Source organism: Tachypleus tridentatus, chromosome 6 (assembly GCF_004210375.1).
Source record: "Tachypleus tridentatus isolate NWPU-2018 chromosome 6, ASM421037v1, whole genome shotgun sequence".
Taxonomy (NCBI): Eukaryota; Metazoa; Arthropoda; class Merostomata; order Xiphosura; family Limulidae; genus Tachypleus; species Tachypleus tridentatus.
In genome coordinates, this window is record NC_134830.1 from 130,984,120 (window position 1) to 131,006,407 (window position 22,288).

The 22,288-nt window shown below is 32.4% G+C and overlaps 1 protein-coding gene across 3 annotated transcripts in view; it reads left to right on the forward strand.

The window, feature by feature from the left end:
* Window positions 1–22,288, forward strand: part of LOC143253666 (ionotropic receptor 25a-like) — a 119,252-nt gene that overhangs the window by 15,198 nt on the left and 81,766 nt on the right. Inside the window, exon 1 of one of the 3 annotated variants that reach the window (XM_076507870.1) lies at window positions 13,342–13,690. The exons of the other annotated variants lie outside the window; for them this stretch is intronic. The gene's annotated coding sequence lies outside the window, so the exon portion shown is untranslated. Of the gene's footprint in view, window positions 1–13,341; window positions 13,691–22,288 lie in introns of those variants that run through there. 3 annotated transcript variants of the gene reach the window in all.

A 22,288-nucleotide genomic window follows, 5' to 3' on the forward strand; every position in this document is an offset into this window, starting at 1 on the left:
AAAGGACGAGCATGTTTGGTGAGACGGGATTTCAAACCCGCGACCCTCGAATTATGAGTCGAGTGCCTTAACAATCTGGCCATGCCGGGCCACTGTAGAAAATTGCGCACGGCTCTTAAAATTCTGTAACAGTGGAGTTAAAAAAGAATAGATGTATTTGCCAAGTTTTTCTAAATTACACTTTTTATACAGAAGTATTCGTAAAGTGTTTTGATTGCAGTATCCTTACTTTGAAACATAACTTATTTCAATTATAATTAATCAAATTAAAACGCGCATGATCATAAAATCATCTTATTTATTCCTGTGATAAGCGATTTCTTTTGAAATATAATTATTAATATGTAAGTTTTGAGAAACTTATATTATTACTTTCTATAGACAATGTATTTCGTTACGTTCGTTGTGTCGGCTCATTTTGCAGATGAGAAGAGGAGGGCTGGTTAAAATACACGATGGTTGTTTAATGACACAGGTAAATTGTCCGTGTTACTTTCTCAGCTTTGGTGCAAAGGTTATTTGAAGGTAAAACATTAAATATAGGACAAAGAAATCTAAAATGTTTTGAGTGTTTAGTAACGTTGGTAAAAGAGTAGTCCAAGAGTTAGCGGTGGGTGGTGATGACTAGTTGCCTTCCCTCTAGTCTTACACTACTACATTAGGGACGGCTAGCACAGATAGCCCTCGAGTAGCTTTGTGCGAAATTCCAAAAAAAAACCCAAACCAAACCAGTGTTTAATAAACAAAAACTGTACAATTGTTTGGTAAGAGCATTGAAACTTAAACAATGGGATCTAGAAGAAACAGTTAAAATTTGCTCATTTGGAGAACAATATAAATTCAGTCCATAAATTAGCAGCACGAAAGAACAACAATCAACGAAAGTGTTGATATAGAGTTAGAAAAATCACCATTATTGACATACCAAAGAAACTGTTTTTAAGATGTTTCTAAGCAAATATGACTTCAATATTATGACAGCTTGGGTATCAACTGTCAACTGGCAATATTCTAAAGTTTTACACAGTTCATTTGTACCTTTATTTGATTTTCTTATCATGACTTATATAGATATTTTGTGAAAATAATATCTGTAAAGTTTGTACTGTAATATTTTTGATCAATGGTTCATTAGCATATTTGAGCCATTCGTTTGTCGAGTGTCTCGAATGTTAGATTATTTCGTTATTCATATTAATTGCCAATCACAAATATTTTAGTTCCATGTGGCAAAAACAAATGATGTTAACAGTGAGTCCAATATTAACACATCTGCTTTACAAAGGTTTAACACCAAATACATACACTCGTAAATATTGATAATGAACACAGAACAATGTAATCTGTTGTATCAATACTTAACACCAGTAACATACACATACCAATTGCCAATTAGAGTTTAGTTCTTTAATTAAGCCACTGGTCAGATTAGAAAACGTCTTTCAAAACTAAATAACGATGTATACCAAAAACAAGAAGGAATCCTCAACAACTGCCAAATTTTAACTTCTTTCAGGAAAGGGTAGAGTAAATTTATCTTTGAACCTTTTTCTTTTCGTTTTTATATTATTTATACTATGCCCGGCTTAGCCAAGCGTGTTAAGGCGTGCGACTCGTAATCTGAGGGTCGCGGGTTCGCATTCCCGTCGCGCCAAACATGCTCGCCCTTTCAGCCGTGGGGGCGTTATAATGTGACATTCAATCCCACTCTTCGTTGGTAAAAGAGTATCCCACGAGATAGCGGTGGGTGGTGATGACTAGCTGCCTTCCACTACTGAATTAGGGACGGTAACGCAGCTGGCCCTCATGTAGCTTTGCGCGAAATTAAAAAACAACAACATATTATTGCCTTTAGATAAAGGATTCAAACACACGATGATATGATTACATACACATCTCTTTTTCTTCTCGAGAGAAGTCGTCCTCTTTCCTACAGATAATTGATAATTACAGTCTGTTCTAATAAAGGCTTTTTTGGTAATAATTCTCAAACACAGATTTTCCTTAATTTCTTACTTATTTTTAACATGCGTCGATAGAGTGGAAATGAAGTTAAATACTTTCTTTCATAGGAGTCTTTTGGGCTTTTCTATTCGGATCTTACGTATCTTCACGCCACACTGTTACGCTGTCACACGCATAACGCCATATTTGATCTGGCCATGGGAATACCTCCTTGACAGGCTTTTATGTAGGAGACAAAGTACCGAAATGTAGGAGATATTTACGTTCCTGTTAGTAATTAAATACAACTAAAATGGTAACAAGCAATTAAAAGAGGAATTAGACTCGTCTGACTCACGAAAGCCAGAGAAACCAAGCTAACCATCTGATCCTTGGCTTTTACATATATTCATTTTTATGCGTCAGAAATAGTAAGCATGGAACTCGCGTATACACGATTCGATTTTATTTCTTATTAGGATTTCTACCAGCCTACCTTCAAATTGAAATTATTATAGGAAGGAATAGAGTAAGTTGATATAGAAATCTTGAGTTTGGTAAAATGCATAAATTTTATAAGTTGGTCTTGATCTTCGACGAACAGTAACATAATACATGAATATGATTTTAAAAACAGCCTATTTTATAAAACTGTAGCTCACTAAATTAAAAGCATGAATAAAACGGTATGACCACTTTAACACGATTACTGTATGAAAGTGACCGTAAAATAAGGATATTGTGGAATATTCAAGTATTTGTTTGTAGTTAAGCACAAAGCTATACAGTGGGCTATCTCTTGATGACGAAAAACTCACTTGAAATAAAAATGTATCTCAGAATGGCTGGTATGGGTATTAACACTTTTATTGATAAAGAGAAAAAAACGTTTCGACCCTCCCAGGTCATCTTCAGGTTAAGCTAGAGAGAGTTTGCGCTATCTATAGTCTGCCCATCAGAGGTATGGGAACTCGGTTTCAAGCGTTATAAGACCGCAGACATACCGCTGTGCCACTTGGCGTAATACTGAAGGAAAACAACAGGTAACGAACTAAATAGCACTTATTCTGTGTCGCTTTTGTCTGTACTTGACTTTTAACAAAATCGCTAATGTGAAGAACTTTGTTTTCTTTGCCCGTAGCTTCTCTGTACTTTACTTTTATTATTTATGACTCATTGGGTGGGCGACAGCATTGCCTTTGTAGGGATCGTTCGGGTTGTTAACATAAATGGTGTTTTAAATATCTCTTTAACAGGTCGTCAATACCATATAGTGTTTCCTTTTATAACAATATGTATGTACCGACTGAGTCACAAACTATGCAATGTCTGTAAATATTCTAGTAAACACTTTGTATTTCCTATTATTCTACCTTCTTCTTTTTATGACACTTCACTGAGGTTTGTTTTCAAGATTAATGATTTCCTTTATAATTACTACAAGTCAGTAATACTTATAAAAGCGGATACTCCGTTTGAAACTAGCTTAGTATGGTTTCGTGGTTAGGGCATTCGATTCACAACTTGAGGGTCGCGGGTTCGAATATCCTTCACAAACACGCTCGCCCTTTCAGCCGTGGAGGCGTAATAATGTGACTGTCACTCCCACTATTATTTGTTAGTAAAATAGTAGCCTAACACTTGGCAGTGTACAGTGATGACAAGCTGCCTTCCACTGTTAATTTAGGGACGGCTAGCACAGATAACCCACGTGTAGTTGTGCACGAAATTCAAAACAAACAAACAAATAAAAACTTATTAATTGCGTTCACCTTCTGAGGAATTTATAGTCCTTCCTTGGTGAGACAACACGTTTATCTAAAATCCAGGTTCATTTTGCTACAGTAGACAAAGTAAAATGGCCCAATGTGGTCTTTGTTCTAAAACAAACAAAACCTCTGATTTGTTTGATAACATACTCATACGTTATTAAGATTTTAATCCTAAAAAATTCAAATCCAAGTAGCAAGTTGATTTTAAACAGTTTCATCATTAAATGAGTTATTAGTAGACTTTACTTGAAAACCATTAGCTGGTTTTATCTACCTATCTATCGACGAGACTGGCTAAAGATAAGAAAAAATACATGGTGTTCGGAAAGTCACTGTGCACTTATATATTTATTAACAGACATGTTTCAATATAGAATACAGGAGGTAAGTATGAATGACAATTATAAACAATGTTGAAAGTGACCCCCGTTGGCATTAATACAGACCTGGATCCTTCTTATTTTGTTTCTAAACACCGCTATCAGTTGTTGGCTTGAAATAGACTGAATAAAATATGATTACAAAACTGCACAGTGACTTTCGGAACACCCTGTAGTACCAAAAATTAGGAAATCAAATTAACACCAGGAAAACGAAATGATTACAGATTGAGTTTGGCCGGGAGAGAACAATCGTAGATATATAGGTTGTGGATGGATACTAAACACTTACATTTTAATGCAGGCTTTGGTTTAAACAGTAATCATTTACCTATCTTGTGTGTTTTGGATCACGAACCTCTATTAGAATATAAACAACATCTGTTTAAAACTGAATTTAAAAAAGCACATTGGAAAGGAAATGCAAATATCCGAACCCTGTAAGAAATAGAACACAGAAAGACCATCGGTTATACATGAATATTTTCAAATAACTTCTGTCTTACCAAATCTGCAGACTAAACCAAAACACAATTAATATATAAGTCGCAATATATGGCAAAACAATGGACAAATAATAAATATTATGAAAGAACGATGACAACCAAAAGGAATGTACATGAATAACTATTATAGTTTAAAAGAGATACATAATAGACCTAATAGTGGATAGAAAATACTACGAACTAGCTTATGATAAGTATAGCATGATGTATTAGCTATAATAATATAGCTAAAAGGCCTAAAAGAGTCAGGTGAAAACACATAACTTTACCAAAGTCTTCTTTTGATCTTTATGTAACTGTTCACCTTGTCGTCTTTTCTTATTCCTGTTGTTTGTTTCTAATAGAGATTTAATATAATTCTCATTTAATGATTCCATCTAGCTTTAATTATTTGAGTATATGCAGCTATTCTTCATGCTTTGTTTTCTTGACTGCTTTTGTGTAATTTATGAAACATAGGTCACAATCATTCTGTACCTCAACGGTTCATTCAGAAAACATTCTCAGGATGAAAATTGCATTTCATGTTTCAGTATACTCTACAAATCCACACTTTTCTTTGCCAGTTTCAGGTTTTAAACTTCTTCAGTCTCTTAACAATCAGCATAATGGCTTTTATTATGTGATTCCTCTTCAGTTGCTCCAGCTGTCTGCATGAACACAATAAAAATTGATCTCCTTATATATTATGGATGCCAAACTCATTTTATGCTTGTATTATTTCTATTGCAATACTATTTGGTCTTTTTACCAGGTCCGGCATGGCCAAGCGTGTTAAGGCGTGCGACTCGTAATCTGAGGGTCGCGGGTTCGCGCCCGCGTCGCGCTAAAACATGCTCACCCTCCCAGCCGTGGGGGTATATAATGTGACGGTCAATCCCACTATTCGTTGGTAAAAGAGTAGCCCAAGAGTTGGCGGTGGGTGGTGATGACTAGCTGCCTTTCCTCTAGTCTTACACTGCTAAATTAGAGACGGCAAGGGCAGATAGCCCTCGAGTAGCTATGCGCGAAATTCAAAACAAACAAACAAACAGACACATACCAAAGCCATAAATACTTAACAACGAAGATTACTTAAGAAGGTCGAAACGTTGTTCTGTAATTTATTTTAATTGAAGTTTTAACACTTATACCAGTCGTCTTCAGTTTACATAAATCTTATAGAATTATCAGTGCTATTAATGTAATTAGCGAAATTAACTATTTCATCCATACCATGCCACCTAACCAGAAACGTGTCATCCACATACAGTAACCATATTTCAACTTTTTTATCTGCTTTTTCTCGCGCTTACTTTCAAAACTGTTCATATATAAATTACATAATAACGGAGATAATGGAAACCCCATAGCTAAAGCTTCATTTTGTTTATAAACTTTGTTATTAATTCGAAAAAAAAGTTTTCAACACATACTTCTACCAAGCTAATCATATCGATCATTTCTAAAACGGGGTTATTATTTTATTTCACTTGAGGCTGTGTGGGGTAAATAATTTTTCTGTCATTTAGGTCATCTAATGTTAAGGATTCGTCTGTCCATAACACCCTTTTCCAATCATCAGCAGTCCAGGAATTTTACTTTTTATAATATTTCAGTCTCTCAACAATCTTTGGAGATCGAATTAAATATTTTTTTTACTGTTACACGACCAAATATTCCATTCTTGTTGATTCTTCTTCATACTGTAAGTCTGGACAATTTTCTGTCATTTGTCGTTTATCTCATGCTTGAGATCAGTAGCAGTCTTCCTTCCGTCCTGAAGTCTGCATAAACGAAGATATTTAACATCAGTGTCATTGAGTTTAGGTGTTCTGTCTCTTCCTTTTATGTTTTCAAATATACCTGTCGTGGCCTCACGATCTAGGGCGTACTTGGCAGTGTTTGGGGAGCGCTTCAAGTCTGCAACAATTTCATAATGACGAGAAACCCACTTAAAGTAAAAATATATTCTAAAGACAGCTGGTATGGGTATTAAAAGTTTGATTAAAATAAAGTACCGAACAACGTTTCTACCTTCTTAGGTCATAAAATTAAGATGACCTAAGTAGGACGAAACGTTGTTCTGTACTTTATTTTAATTAATCTTTTAACACCCATACCTGCAGCCATTTGTTGCATAGTCTAACCAGCATCACGTAAAGTTTCATGTGACTCTCTGCTCTTCTTAAAATTCTCTATGCTTTTCGGGCCGTGGTATGACAACAAAACTCAATATAGTGTTAAATACTTTTTATCAAGTGTTATTTGTGGAGTGCTATTAAATTGATTTTTTTACGTATTACTATTTATTTTGAACGAGTCTTTGGTTTATTATGTTACATATTGCTATTCAAATAGCATGAAATCGACTTAAATTTTAATATAAATATAGAAGTTAAGTAAATGTACAGATATAAACTAATAGTGTACCAACAAGATTGATGTACAGATTTTCTTCCTTAATATAAATATATTTTAATACACAAACAATGATACAATTTACAATAATGGTTATTACAGAGAATGATTTATATACAAAAATAATATAATCTTACAAACAATAGTGATACTCTATCCGATCTATAACCAATCACGACGAGCGAACTAATTCCGAGTTTGTACAGGTAAAATTCACTTAAAGGGGAGCTAGTTAGCTTTTCACTTATCACACTTCCGAAGGTAATCCATTGAAGTCAAATAGTTTGTAATATTCAAAATCTCTGAACGTTTCTGGCCAAATATTTGTAGTTTCCTGATTAATAAGCGTCAATCACAGTTATAACTTCCGAGGTTTATAGTATACTAAATGCAGCAAACCAACAATATAAAACTGTTTCTTCGCGTTGACTACCTTTCATAAGCTCGAGAGGAGAGTTTCTAGAAATTTCAGCTAAGGCAACAATACTGGCAATTACTATCATTTACACACAGAATACATTACTGATTCTTACACTCGAGAATCTTCTACATTTTAGTAAATATATGGAATTTTTCAATACAGATATAACAATATAAGTTTCATGTTTCTAAATGTATATTTAACTGACACAAGCATGGATATAAAAATAAATACGTAATAGTAAATCCCTCATAATTTATTTTAACCTATAGTGGTACCATATGCTAGTTTCTTTCTATTTTGTTAAGACACTGCATGGGGGTACCATGAAAGTTATTTCGTACCATAAATTTGATCAGTATGTTCATTCAAGCAGAACCCTTATGACATACCCTTGGTACAAGTATACTGTAATTCTAAAGAATGATAAGTATTCTTACCATGGCTTATTCAGTTGTAAACAGATGAAGTATTGCCATGGTGTTGCAATTTACATTCTTTAATGACATGGAAGAATTAGCCCCATCAAATGGAAAAAAAATGACAAAATATTCTTTTGTACAGTTTTGTATGGCGCAAATAGTTTTTCCATATGTCACCTGTAGGAGGCACCAATATTGAACAGTATAAAAAGATATGTTGGCCAAAACTGTACTATAAGCTCTCCTCAGTGGCTCAGCGATATGTCTAAAGGTTTATAACACTAAAAACTGGGTTTTGATATTCCAGATGAGCATAAAACAGACAGTTCATTGTGTAGATATGTGTTTAACAACAAAACAAAAGATCAAACACAGTATGTATTTCAAAGGATGTTTAGCTGTTTCTTTGGAAAATGTTTTAGCATGTGCTAGAATGACAGATGGGCTGATTTTGACCTTTCTAGCAGAGTTTAGAATATATAATTGTGTTGGATTTAAATATTCATCCTTCGAACCCGATATAGAAAATCAGATGGATCACTTGTCAGTCACTGAATCTAAAGGATAATATTTGGTTCACTGATCCTTCTAGATTATGGTCTTCTTGGAGGGAGAAGAAAAAGTGGCATAGCTTAGAATTTGTTTACTGACGGGTCCTTTCCTGTGGAAGGATGGTCTTTATTACTTGCTGAAAAAATCTGAAATCGAAGTTCTTTGTCTCTTTGTTTTAGGTATACCAAACACTGGACCATTAGGTCACTTCGTCCTATTTGGTGGAAAGGTTTATTTGACAAACAGATTTGCCTTCTGATCCAAGTTCATTGTTCATTATTTTCCAGTCTCGATAAAAGATCTTCCTTGTATGATACGTAATGCTAAGTTTGTATCAGATCAAAGAGGTTGATTTTTACTGCTAAAGTTCTTGTTTTTTTCAAAATGGGATAGCTAAACGAAACAAATTACTTTATACATCCCTCAGTCTATGATTTCATTGCCATTAACCTTCAGCATAATATGGTAAACCATATCCCATTTGATAATCGTAACGTGTGTCATGGATGGATGGATCAAGATAATAAGACGCTCTCGTGATGTTACAGATACTGATGACGACCTAATGATAGGTTCTTTTTAGGTCTTAGGGAGTGATGCTTTTACGCGATTTAATATTATAATAAAACCACCAGGTTCATTGCAATGACCTGGTCTAATAAAATTGATCAAATCGGTAAACTAAAGGCTAAAAAGTAGGAAATCCATCTTATACAATCAAGTATTTTATGTCAACTATGAAAATACTGCATTTCTACCAGAGCCACGTCCCATAAACCTTTAAAATTAATAAATCTAGCTTGATAAGTGACATAATTCGTTAGTGTTGGTGTTGAATTATGTTGAATAATAAATACCAGAATGATACTTAACATTTCCAGGCGGCAGGCGATTTAGATCTGCTTCAAGGATTTAACTGTTAAATTTGTCAGAATTTTGTTTCATTGTGTGAAATACTGTTTGTTTTTACCATTTCTTTATTTTCATAATATTTCTTTGATGGCGTAGATGCTATTGGGAGACTTGGTTACTTGTTGTACTTCAAGTTTATAAAATGTTCCACTTTATTTATTCTAAAATAGTGTCACAGTTTGCACACTGGAGGAGTTTTCTCCAATCTCTAGTTACAGTCTTTCACAAAGTGGAAAAGTATGAAAGTAACTGAATGTGTAGACAAAACTCGAAATATTCTACACAATTGTTCAACTTAATTCTGTAATAGATTACAATGAAAACGAAGAAACGTGTAGGATATCGGGTATTTATACTTGTCGTTGTTGTATAGAAACTTGTACTGGTATTCTACCAACAATATACCTTACAGTATTACTTGTCATTGCCAAATAAAGATGACGAACGATTTGTTCTGAAGATTTTACAGAGCGATTGATTTGATAAAAATAAACAAAGAAAAACAAATATAATTATATGGGAAGACTGGTGTTTAGTTTGTAGAGTTACAGACGCTCTGGCGATTGTGTTTTCAAAGAGGATTCTATTATATTCATTTTAAAATTTTCTAAATCTCTGTCTATACAAGAACTGTGTAATTATGTTTCATCCATTGTCAACGACAAGAGAAAGGAGGAATTGATCTGAAAATCCATAAAAGTCCCGTTTTCAGGCATGATTACCAGTTTAGTTGGGTGTAACATGAGAACTAGAACACGTGGAGAAGCTGATAATGAACGGTGTTTACGATACCGAGTCTATTATTCTAAAGAATGTATGCTACTTAATATTGTCTTCAATGATTTTCTCTGATGTAATTTTAACAACAAAATGCAAAAATCTATGCCAGAATAAAAAAATATTGAAAATTAAAGAACATTTTCCTGCAAAAAAAAAAAAAAAGATGTTATCTTGTAGTGATATATGAGAAATATTTTATAAAGATAAAAAAATATAACACATAAAAATAGGTAACTTAAACGTTTTTTTTAGCTTCATTATTTGTTAACTACATAATTTCATAAGGTAAAACATAACAATACGGAGTGACTCATTCTATCCTTAAAGGATTAAATATGAAGTTAGACGAACTCAGATATATTTTGTAACCATAACCTTTACATGAATCTTTACATTGCTTTTTTTACAGTCCTTTGAACAACTGGCAACTGCTTGCAATACTTGTTGTACCAGAGACCTCATTTCTCTGTCGAATGTTCTGAAGTTTATTTTAATATCATTTCGAAGTGTTTCGACATTGCGAATTATCTCTTTACAGACCTTTATGTATAATGTAATGAAATCTTTATTTATTTCGTTTTCCCTTCTTTTTGTACATTTTTGAGCCTAAAACATTAATGAAAACAAATCTTATGACTCACTTTCTGCAGTTTAATTTCAAATTTGTGTTTGAAACTCAAGATGTAATATATAAAAACTTTAACAAAATAAATGCAACATAAGATCCGCATATAATGGGTTTTATATTTTCTTGACGTTAATTTTCAGGTTTGTTTTTGTTGGTTTTTGTGAAAATTATTTCCAAATATGTCCATACATCATAATAAAGCAGTTATTATAGTACTGTACAAAAGTGTTAAATCAAAATCAAAAACTAGAGCTCAGGCTACTTTCAAACAACAAAAGAAGGTAAATCACAGTTGAAACGTCAATTTTTTTTTCATCTTCACATTTATTACAGATACTCTGTGGTAGTGCTTGATTTTAACAAATAATTAATGTTTTTGTGCCCCCTTTTGCTTTAATAACTGCAGACAGTCTTTCAGGCATTGTTGCAACATATTTAATCACATTGTCCTTTGGGATTTTACTTCAAATGTTTCTAATACACTCTCATGAAGTCCCTTTAGAACTAACTTTAAGATTTGTCAAGTTCTCGATTTATCATATCACAGATATGCTCATTTTGGATGAGACTGGTGCTTTGTGGGAGACATTGCATCATTTGAATGACTTCAGTTGCTTCTTTCTTAGTTATGTGATTTCTGCATAGGTTGGATGAGTTTTTAGGGTCATTATTTTCTTGACAGTAGAATCATTTACCAATAATACACAAACCACTGGGCATACCATGACGGATCAATATCTTATAGTACTCGTTCTGGCCCATTATTCCATCTATTTTGCAAATATCTTTTCTCACCTCAACATACAAACACTTTCATAACATAAACTTCTTCCCCCAAGCGTCATGGTAAGTGCTATGCATTGAGTTAAGTATCTTTCACCTTTCTTTAGCAGGAAATACAACCTACGCTTTGAATAAGATATTTCAAAGTTAGGATCATCTGTCCACAACACCCTTTTTCAATCATCAACAGTCCAATTTTTGTACCCTTTATCAAATTTCGTTCTCTTCCTTTCTTATTTTCAAATTTATCAGTCTCATGGATATAGAGTGTACCTGATAGTGTTTGGGGATTTTTTTATCAAATTGCATCACTTTATTGGAGAGTTCAACCAACATCACGAGAAGCTTTCATACGAACTCACTGTTCTACTGCGAATTCTCTACGATCTTTAGGCTGTGGCATGTCAACAAAACTTTATATATAGTGTTAAACCCTGTTTATATCAAAGTTTATTTGTGGAGTGCTATTAAATTAATTTCTTATAGCATATACCGGTGCCATATGCTAGCTTCTTTCTATATAGTTAAGACATTGCATGGGGTACCATGACATTTATTTCAAACTCAAATTTGATCAGTATGTTTATTCAAACAGAACCATTATGACATACCCTTGGTACAAGTATATGAGAATTGCAAAGAATAATAAGTATTCTCACCCTGGTTCATTCAGTTGTCAATAGGGATCAGTGAAACATTACAGTAGTGTAGGAATTTACATTCTTTAGCGACATGGAAGAATGATTCCCATAAAACAGAAAGAATAACAAAATATTTCTTGTTCTAATACTTTTGTGCAATACTGTATGTTCTAAAATGTGTCTAGGTATGACCAAGTGGTTAGCAAGAGATAGTGCTACCGCTCAAGTTCCACACTTTTAGATATGATCGCGTTGTAAAAGCAGGAAGATACCTCGTTATTACAAACGGTCAGACAGATTTCTTGCAACTGTCTGTCTTCCATCTGCCTCGTCAGTAGGTCAAAATCAAATATGGCTGTACCTTTAACCGTTGGAGTTTCTGGTCGTTTAACCCAGGTGCACGTGAGATTAAAAATTATCATTTCTATTTCCTTCAAAGCGACCTCGTACTCACAGCCTTGAAACTGTTGATATTATCAACACATATAAAGTAAAATAATGTTTAAGAACAACTTAGGGGAATTTTAAACGTGTATGTAAACTTTACATATAGATTATAACTTTCATAAGTGCTTTAGATTATTGTTGGGAAAAAAATCAAATTAAAGTGGAAAGAAAACAGTTTTACTTTATCTTTGTTTTATTTTTCACACGAAGTGACAAACCACGTTCAAAATTTCAACGAGTAACAGATAAAAGACACTAGGCGTACAAGATAAATGGCATAGTTAATCATTTTCTCTTAAAATTCCATATGTGAATAATCTTGGTTGTTCATTAGAAAATGTAATTCATTCAGTGCCCAGTAAATAATAGGAGAACAAATTAGGTATTGTACTTGAAAACACTGAGAAAAATACTCTATTCGTGCTTGTTTTAGGTATTTTTGTTACCAGTCTGAACTTTTATCACTTGGTATTAAATAAATAAGACTTTTTACATGCACATCGTAAGAAGTTGTTTGAATCGATTAAACAATTGAGAACATTTAGGTGGTAAATTCAAGAATTTTGCTATTAAATTCAGATGAGACAAGTGTAACATTAAATAATATTGATTTTGAATTAAGCTATGAAAACGAACTAGATGACTGAGCTTAACATGAAAAACAACAACATTTATTTCTATGTTTCGTACATGCGTCATATAATTTTGCAGAAAACACTATTCTTATGGTACATAATATCTTCTAATTTCGGTCATATCTCAGCAGTTGGCTTAAATCAATATGAAATTATCAACTGTAGTGTACATAGTTTATTTTCTCACGCTGAGATGTATGCTTAGAGTCATTGTTTGCCACTATGTAATCAAACTTTCAGTATTCAGAACTGCATTCACAGTAAGAGTAACCATTTCACGTAACTAACTAAAGCATAAGTTAGGGCAAAATTTTTCACTCTGGAGAATTCAATGTATTCAGGCTTAGTGTATACATAAAAGAAGAATTTAATACTACGTGAAACTAAACAATTCAACCCAAGAGAAGATATTTAGTTTGAATCCAGCTTTCGTGATCTACGCTGCTTAAGAAATAATTCAAATTCAGGTAATTAGCATAATTTTAGAAGGTCTTACTACTATTAAAATTCAACATCAGGAACGTGTACTACCGAAGTAACAAGAATACCTAGAACAAAATTCTCATGATGTATAAATCAATCTACCTGAATCAATGTTTATACTTCTAATATCTCGATATAATTACTGAAAACTAATGTTTCAAGCAAGATCTCTATACATATACAGATGTTATTGAAAGAAATAAAACTTTTACTTGTTAGATTTTTAGAATTATGGTTCATAACGAAAAGTCTTTTATCGTAATAAAAACCGCGGATTCTTGAAAATGTCAGGTTTAACTATAACAGGTCAATGACTAAGAGATTTAAGGCTTTTCGTGCTTCTCTGAGTTGATTATACACAAGTTTAAAAGTATACAGCTAGATCTATATATAGAGTGGTTCATCTCTCAGAGAAAAATTGATTTTATTCGCAAAGCTTCCTTTATAAGCTTACATCAGGTAGTAAATAGAATAAAAAAAAATGAACATGAACAGAAGTTTCAAATATCTTATCTACAGTAACCAGCCAGTGTTGTATTGGACCACATTTTACCATGATAATGTACTGGAAAGTGGACTAATCAGATAAGCAATTGTTTATTAAAAATAATTAGACAACGATTGTTATAAATTATGCATAATTTGTAAACACTGACTTAGTGTGTGTTTGTTTTATTGCTCGTGAAAATCCGCACACACAAACATATATCAGGCAGGCTGCCCATGTAGAGATGGCTCGGATTGCTAATCAAAAGAGTATTTTCAATATCTCCTTAACAGGTCATCTGAACTTTACAATACTATACAGTGTTTCTTTTTATAACAATATTCATGTCGTCACTGAATCACAAGTTCTGGCAATGTCTGTAAATATAATACAAAAACGTTTACAGGTCAATGACTAAGGTGACAATATAATATATATGAATAATCATATATATTATATATAGTTGGAAAAGAACGCCAATAAAAACTGAAAAACACAAAATGTAAAATCGTCAAATTTGGTGAAGATCTATCAATAAGGGGTGAAGAAGTGGCAAAAGATGAAAAAACGGCCATAAAGACCGCAAAACGCAAAATTGAAAATTTATATGTATTCCTGTATAAACATAATAAACTTCGAAACTAATTTTGGCAAAAATCAATCCGCACCCTGCGAGGTAACTACACAAACATACAACAGACAATGATATTTTGTTATATTTATACAGATAACTTAAAAACCAAAACAATGGTTCCAACAAATTTCTCTGATATGACATAGTTTAAAAAAGAGCACCTATTTTTTAAGTATTATTCAATATTAGTACTTTAAAAATCATAGTTCTAGTGTAAACGATATCATTACTTCTAAATAGTAGTTTGATTTATGTTTACAGAATTGTGGTGTTCCTTTGAATAGCTTAAGTAGAGGGTTAAACGGAAATTACCAACCAGTAACAGATAAACGATGCAAATTAGAGTTCGAACCTCGTTGTATATGGAACTTAGTTATATATAGCCTTCTTAAGTGTATTGAAACATTGCAATAAAAATCAAGTGAAGAAAACTTTTCAAAAACGAAGTAAATGTAGAGTAACATCGCCTCTATATAATAGGTTTATTTAGAATAAAACAGAAAGCTACCCAAATAACTATCTGTGCCCTGCTCACCACGGGTATCGAAACCTCATCTTTAATGGTGCAAGTCCGCATACATACCATTGTACCACTGGGGTATATGTTATAATGGGGCAAGTAAGAATTAAAACATAATAATATATATTAGTGTAAATAACTACGTTTTAATGAAGTTAAATAGTAAAATAAGTAAAATCTTAAGGAAGGACTGCATTAAAAACAGCAAATACAAACCTCTGACTAATTATATAACTTGTTATTTTAACTCAAAAACAAGCAAAATAAAAACAAATTAAACAAAAAACGCTGCATCAACTTAAAAGATTCAAGAGTACAAGCTACAATACGGGATTACAAAATGTACCATAAGTTTTGGAGGTGACTACGGAAATAGGACCTACATAGCTGTGGGGATACTCTGTCTATCAGTTTTGTCCTCCATTTGTTAGTCTCAAATAACAAATAAAGAATATCAATAGATATAGAATTAGAAATATAAATTAGTAGAGCGAGATGCGGGTGCTCAAGGCCACAACGTCTCATTTTTATCACCCTTCACTGTCTGCAGACAGTTGTGGGAAGGTGACTGCTCTCTCAAGTGAATAATTAATTGAAATAAAAAATAAAGAAATAAGGTACTACCATTTGGGGTAGATAAGATACAAACTTACCTCTTGATGTTAGCATTCCAGCCCCAAATATGGTAGAAAAGCACTAATTGACAGCACAGCAAACGAACTATACTAGCATGAAGTGTCCCATCTAGCTGTCCAAACTAGTATAGCTCCCAATCACCACCCATTCATAAAGTGTATGTAACTCTCATGCTCTAAACAAGACTTTATATGCGGCGAAGTGTACATCCACATAAAATAGTGCCAAACTGTTAAATGACCTTATTCTTAACTAAAAATAGTCATTAGAAATTGTTAGTAAAATTTTTATTTATTTATATTTATTTAATACTTTCTCGTATTTTCTAAAGAGTAATTCAATAATTTTATTTAATGTTTCTTTATTAAATCCATTAACTATTAATTTTTGTATCAGTATTTCAACATTACTGATAAAATATTGTAATTTATTGCAAATTTTACAATATCTAAATAACTGAGAAGTTATAATGCTTATAACAGAAGCATATGGTACATTACTATTAAAAGAGGGTAAACCAGAAATTGGAAAAGTAAAAATATTTCCTTTTATCAAAAATATTTATATTGATATTCTTATCAATTATTCTAATTTCTAAATGTAAATATTATACTTGTGTATTAGATAGAGAAGTATTTTCTTTTTCTAATTCTGTTGGATAAATAGTATTAATAACATTTCAGGATTATTTATACTGATTAGATAATTTATATATCTGTAACTTAAGGTAAAAATATTTGGATTTGTGTAGTTTTGAATAAATATATTTTCATAATAGTAGAAAACATAAATTAGTCATACAAGTGGAAGAGTTCGCTCCCATTGGAACTCCTATTACTTGTTTAGAAACATGTTTATTGAAAAATAAATACAGAAACTTAATATATATATTTTATATTTTTGGAACTAAATTTTCTTTTTTCAGTTTAATAAAAGCATAACAAAACTGTTCTATTAATAAATTTAAATCAAAAATTAAATCTGCTAACGAAATTATGGTGTACCATGTGATAAAATCAAATTATTTATTTGTTCAAACCTTTATAGATATTTCAAAATAGGTTTATTATTTTTTATTATCCAAAATGTATATTTTTATTATTAACACTTACATTTTTTTTTTTATCAAGTAAAATACTGAGTAATTTATTTAATAATATAGCCTGTTGTTTGATAATTATTCTTATTGAATTGTAAATAAATCTAAATTTAATAAGAGATTTATGTAGTTTGGGAATAGCATAAAGAAACGGTAGATCTAAATAAAGGCCTGGCATGGCCAAACGCGTAAGGCGTGCGACTCGTAATCCGAAGGTCGCGGGCTCGCGTCGCGCTAAAACATGCTCGCCCTCCCAGCCGTTGGGGTATATAATGTGACGGTCAATCCCACTATTCGTTGGTAAAAAAGTAGCCCAAGAATTGGCGGTGGGTGGTGACGACTAGCTGCCTTCCCTCTAGTCTTACACTGCTAATTTAGGGACGGCTAGCACAGATAGCCCTCGAGTAGCTTTGTGCGAAATTCCAAAACAAACAAAGATCCAAATAATAATTTTGTTTATGAGATTTAACGAAATTATTAATTACTATATCTTTGGATTGGGTAACAAGTGTAAATGTTTATGTACTTGATTTCTTTTATTATAATTAATGCATAAAACTTTTTTACAAATTACACCATGCTACAGGGGCCTGGCATGGCCTAGCGCGTTAAGGTGTGCGCATCGTAATCTGAGGATCGCGGGTTCGCGCCCGAGTTGCGCCAAGCATGCTCGCTCTCCCAGCTGTGGGGGTATATAATTTGACGGTCAATCCCACTATTCATTGGTAAAAGAGAAGCCCAAGAGTTGGCGGTGGGTGGTGATGACTAGCTGCCTTCCCTCTAGTCTTACACTACTAAATTAGGGACGGCTAGCACAGATAGCCCTCGAGTAGCTTTGTGCGAAATTCCAAAACAAACAAACCATGCTACAGTTAGCTTTATCAATGGAAACTATAACATATTATTGTTGCAGTTATTTAAACTTTTTTTAACTGACGAAATGATAAATATGTATGGTATTTCTTTAATTTTATATAGGATAACTTTAGTTTTATTTTTTCTGTACATATCACTTCTATTCCAGAAACCATCTCGATGGATAAGCTGCAATATAGTTAAGTTTTGAAATATATTCATTTACATTATTTTCAATAGATTTTAGAATATCATTCTTATTACATTTTGTGGTTATTCTGTATTTAGATCCTTTTTTGAGTATTTCACGTAATATTTTATCTTTTATAATATCCAACTTACCAGTAACAATATGCTCATGAAAAGTACCAATAAATAAACTATTTTTACACTAAAAATGTAAGTTATTAACTTCATCTACATTTAGATTACTTAAAAAATCTTCTATAATTATACAGTAATAGATCAATTGGAACTTCGTATTTATAACTTACGGTAGGCCTTAAGTTTTTACAAGAAATTATATTATTTTTATAGATTCATGAATAATTTTAGAAATCTGCATATCATTGAATATTTTATGTTTAAAAAATTAATTACCAAATATGAAGGCTTGAAGTGTCTTTTTTTTTTCAAATCTTAATGAATCATTGACTTTTGATCAATATTTATATATCTACAAGTAAGTGTTTTGCATGATCATTTCGAAAGTAAAATGTATTATTACATTAATTAATGCTTTTATTTTGAGAAGATTAAGTTCATAAATCTTTTTAAATATAGTTTATATACTAATACTACTATGAAAACTATTATCCAAATAATTACAAAATTCTGAAAAATTAACCTATTTTGGTTTATTTTTCCTTTACCTTTAGTTTCCTATTTTTATGAAAAGTTATCTATAAGGAAAACTTTAGCAATACAATAATTATTACTCAAATTCAAAGCAGTAGAATTATTAAAATTTTTGTTAAATCCATAAGAATATAATGTTCTTAGTTTCAAAATGTAGAAGTTTTCTCGTTGAATTCTATTGGTGTCTTCTAATATAGTTATCTTAACAGAGATAAATGGTGAATTCTGAAAAGTTTTAATTTTATAGAATTCATTAAATTGTTTTTAACTTGAGATCTATTTAAATTTATACGCATATGAAATGGATTTGAAGTTTGGCCCACAAATTCCATATTACATTTAGTACGTGTTAATAGATAAATTGTATTTTTTATTTTACAAAACGAATTTGTGAATGTAACAGGATGAAAAGTATTTAGAATAGGAGATGTGAGACATCATTTGCTATTGGCGAATAGAGGTTAAGACTGATAGATGGTGTATCCCCACCATTATGTGGGTCCTACTGCCAAAACCAAGGGTAAATTTTATAATACTGGGGTCATTTTAGTTGATGCAGCGTTTTTGTTTAATTTGTTTTTGAGTTAAAATAACAAATTATATATATATATATATATAGGTATTCCATCACAGTTGAGATTAATATATCCTTTTATATTTCTGTTAACATTCTACAACACTGTGTGCCTGTCTATTAAGTAAGAAAGATGGAAAATCCATCTCTTCTATCATTTTTGTATTGTTTTTTGAAAGACTGATATCAGCCATTCCTACATTTACATCCGTTTTTGAAAATGTTTTCTTTATTTGCGTATTATAATATGAATAAGAGATAGGATTACATTCAAACATTAAATATTGGTAAATGAGGCAAGAGCTAAATATCAACTCACCAATGTTATAATTCCAGGAGATTTGAATGCTGCAACAAAAACAGACAAAGATTTTGAACGTTTGAAACAAATTTCACATAATAAAAATTATCTTTGTTTCCTGTTAAGTATACATCTTTAGATTGGGTTATCTGTGCTCTTCCTACCGCGGGTTTCGAAATCTGATTTTTTGTGCTATAAGCCTTCAGACGTATCATTGAACTTAATTATAGATCCTTTTTATAAGATTAGAAAAATCTCAAGATGAAGTAATAAAAATGTTAGAATTCTGCTAAAACAATAATATATATATATCTTTAATGGGTAGAAGGACACAATTAAAATCAACTTATGTTTTTAAATATAAATTACTAAAGGACTGTACAATAAAGCTCATGACATTGATAAACAACCTATGTGTCGTAGAAAATAATGAATCGTCTTATTTTTCCTTATACTACGGTTTTGATTTGAATTATTAGTATAGAAAAAAAAACAGTTTAAAAACAGACTATTATAAATGAAAAGATTTTCAGCATTTGCTCCTAAAATGTAAAATAAATTATGCAGCTAATGATCAGTACATAAATCAAGTCTTATAGAAATGAAAATATAAAATTATTTTTATAAAACAAAGTAATGCACTTAAAGAAATGGTAAAAACTGTTCCAGGTGTATTTATGTGAAGGGAATAGACACTTAAAAGTGTAAAGACGAAAATCAACACAACTGGTAAGATAATAAAGAAAAGAAAAGAAACCTTAAATATATGCATAAATCAAGTGGAAAATAATTTTATTGGATCATACAGAGGATGAGAATTTGTTTTGAATAAATGTATGCAAAACAGCTGTTTGCGGAATCTCACCCAAAGCCGCATGATGGCCATCCCTAATTTGGAAGTGATAGACTAGAGGTTAGGTATCTAGTCAAAACCATCCATAAGTAATTAGTAAACTACTTTTAGTTAAACAGTGGGAGTTGTGTGTCACTTTTGTAATACATCTACAGCTTCAAAGTAGTTTTTTTTTTTTTCAATTTTGCACAAAGCTACTCAAGGGCTATCTGTGCTAGCCGTCCCTAATTTAGCAGTGTAAGACTAGAGGGAAGGGAGCTAGTCATCACCACCCACCGCCAAATCTTGGGCTACTCTTTTACCAACGAATAGTGGGATTGACAGAAACATTGTAACGCCCCCACGGCTGAAAGTTTGAGCATGTTTGTGTGACGGGGATTCGAACCCTCAACCCTCAGATTAGGAGTCGAACGCTTCAACCCACCTGGCCATGACGGGCCTTCAAAGTACAAGGCAAAAACCTCGGATCCACAGTCCAGTACACTAACCGATCGAGCCAGCACCAAGTAAACTTCAGCCTACATTGCAGATAAATTCTCCAAAATGTGTTTGTGTGTGTTGGTTGTGAAATAATCAAAATATACTGTTTTAAAATAACTCAACATAAAACCAAGATGCTCAAAAATTCTATTCTTTTGTCTCTCCTGCCACGCGCAACTTATTACCCAAATGCGCATATGCACACACTTCATTTCAACGATTTGTTTGTTTGTTTGTTTTGAATTTCGCGCAAAGCTATTCGAGGGCTATCTGTACTTGCCGTCCCTAATTTAGCAGTGTAAGACTAGAGGGAAGGCAGCTAGTCATCACTACCCACCACCAACTCTTGGGCTACTCTTTTACCGAATAGTGGGTTTGACCGTCACATTACAATGCCCCCACGGCTGAAAGGGCGAAGATGTTTGGTGCAACCGAGATCCGAACCCGCGACCCTCGGATTACGAGTCGAAAGCCTTAACACAATTGGCCATGCCGGGCCTTCATTTCAACGGATATAAATATACTGTAGCAAACATTTTATACAATAACATATTTAGAGCTTATAAAAGTTTTTAAGAAGGTCTTATGTTATGTCGAAGAATAACATTATGGCTTTAATTATTGATAGAATTAAGTAAGTCAAAGTTTAATCCTCACTAAACTAAGGCAAAAATGTACACAAGTTGCAATGTTAATTTATTTCTTCATCAAATGTGGGCCGTACTCAACAAAGACTTAGCTAATATTAGGGCTAAGGCAAGTGAGCTTACAGATTTTGATGTCTGCAAGTATATTTATTTTGTATTATTCGAGGAATCCTGTTGCAATAAAGATAATGATTTAATCGCAAATGTTTTACGGGTCTCTGATAGTGTATAAAGCACATATCAGCAGAAAAGGCTTATTCTGTGACGAAATTGCATATGAAACGTTAAAGATAGAATGTGATTTTATTTTTAAAATAGAATAAATATATCATTTAATAATGAACAGTGAACAACTACCCAGATATTTAGCGCAAAGGTTACTTGAGAAATATTTGCCTCATAGGTTCATAATTTAGAAGTGATAGACTAGAAGAAAGTCAGCTAGTTATCATTACCCAACGCCATCTCTTGGTCTACTCTTTAACAACGAAACACTAGACTGATCATACGTTGCATTGACCAAACAGCTGAAAGAACGAGCATGTTTGGCGAAGGGATTCTAGGCCGAGGCTCACAGACTACGCCCTTTTCACCAAGACATGGAAGATCTTTCCAGCCTATGGAGTGAGACAGCTGTT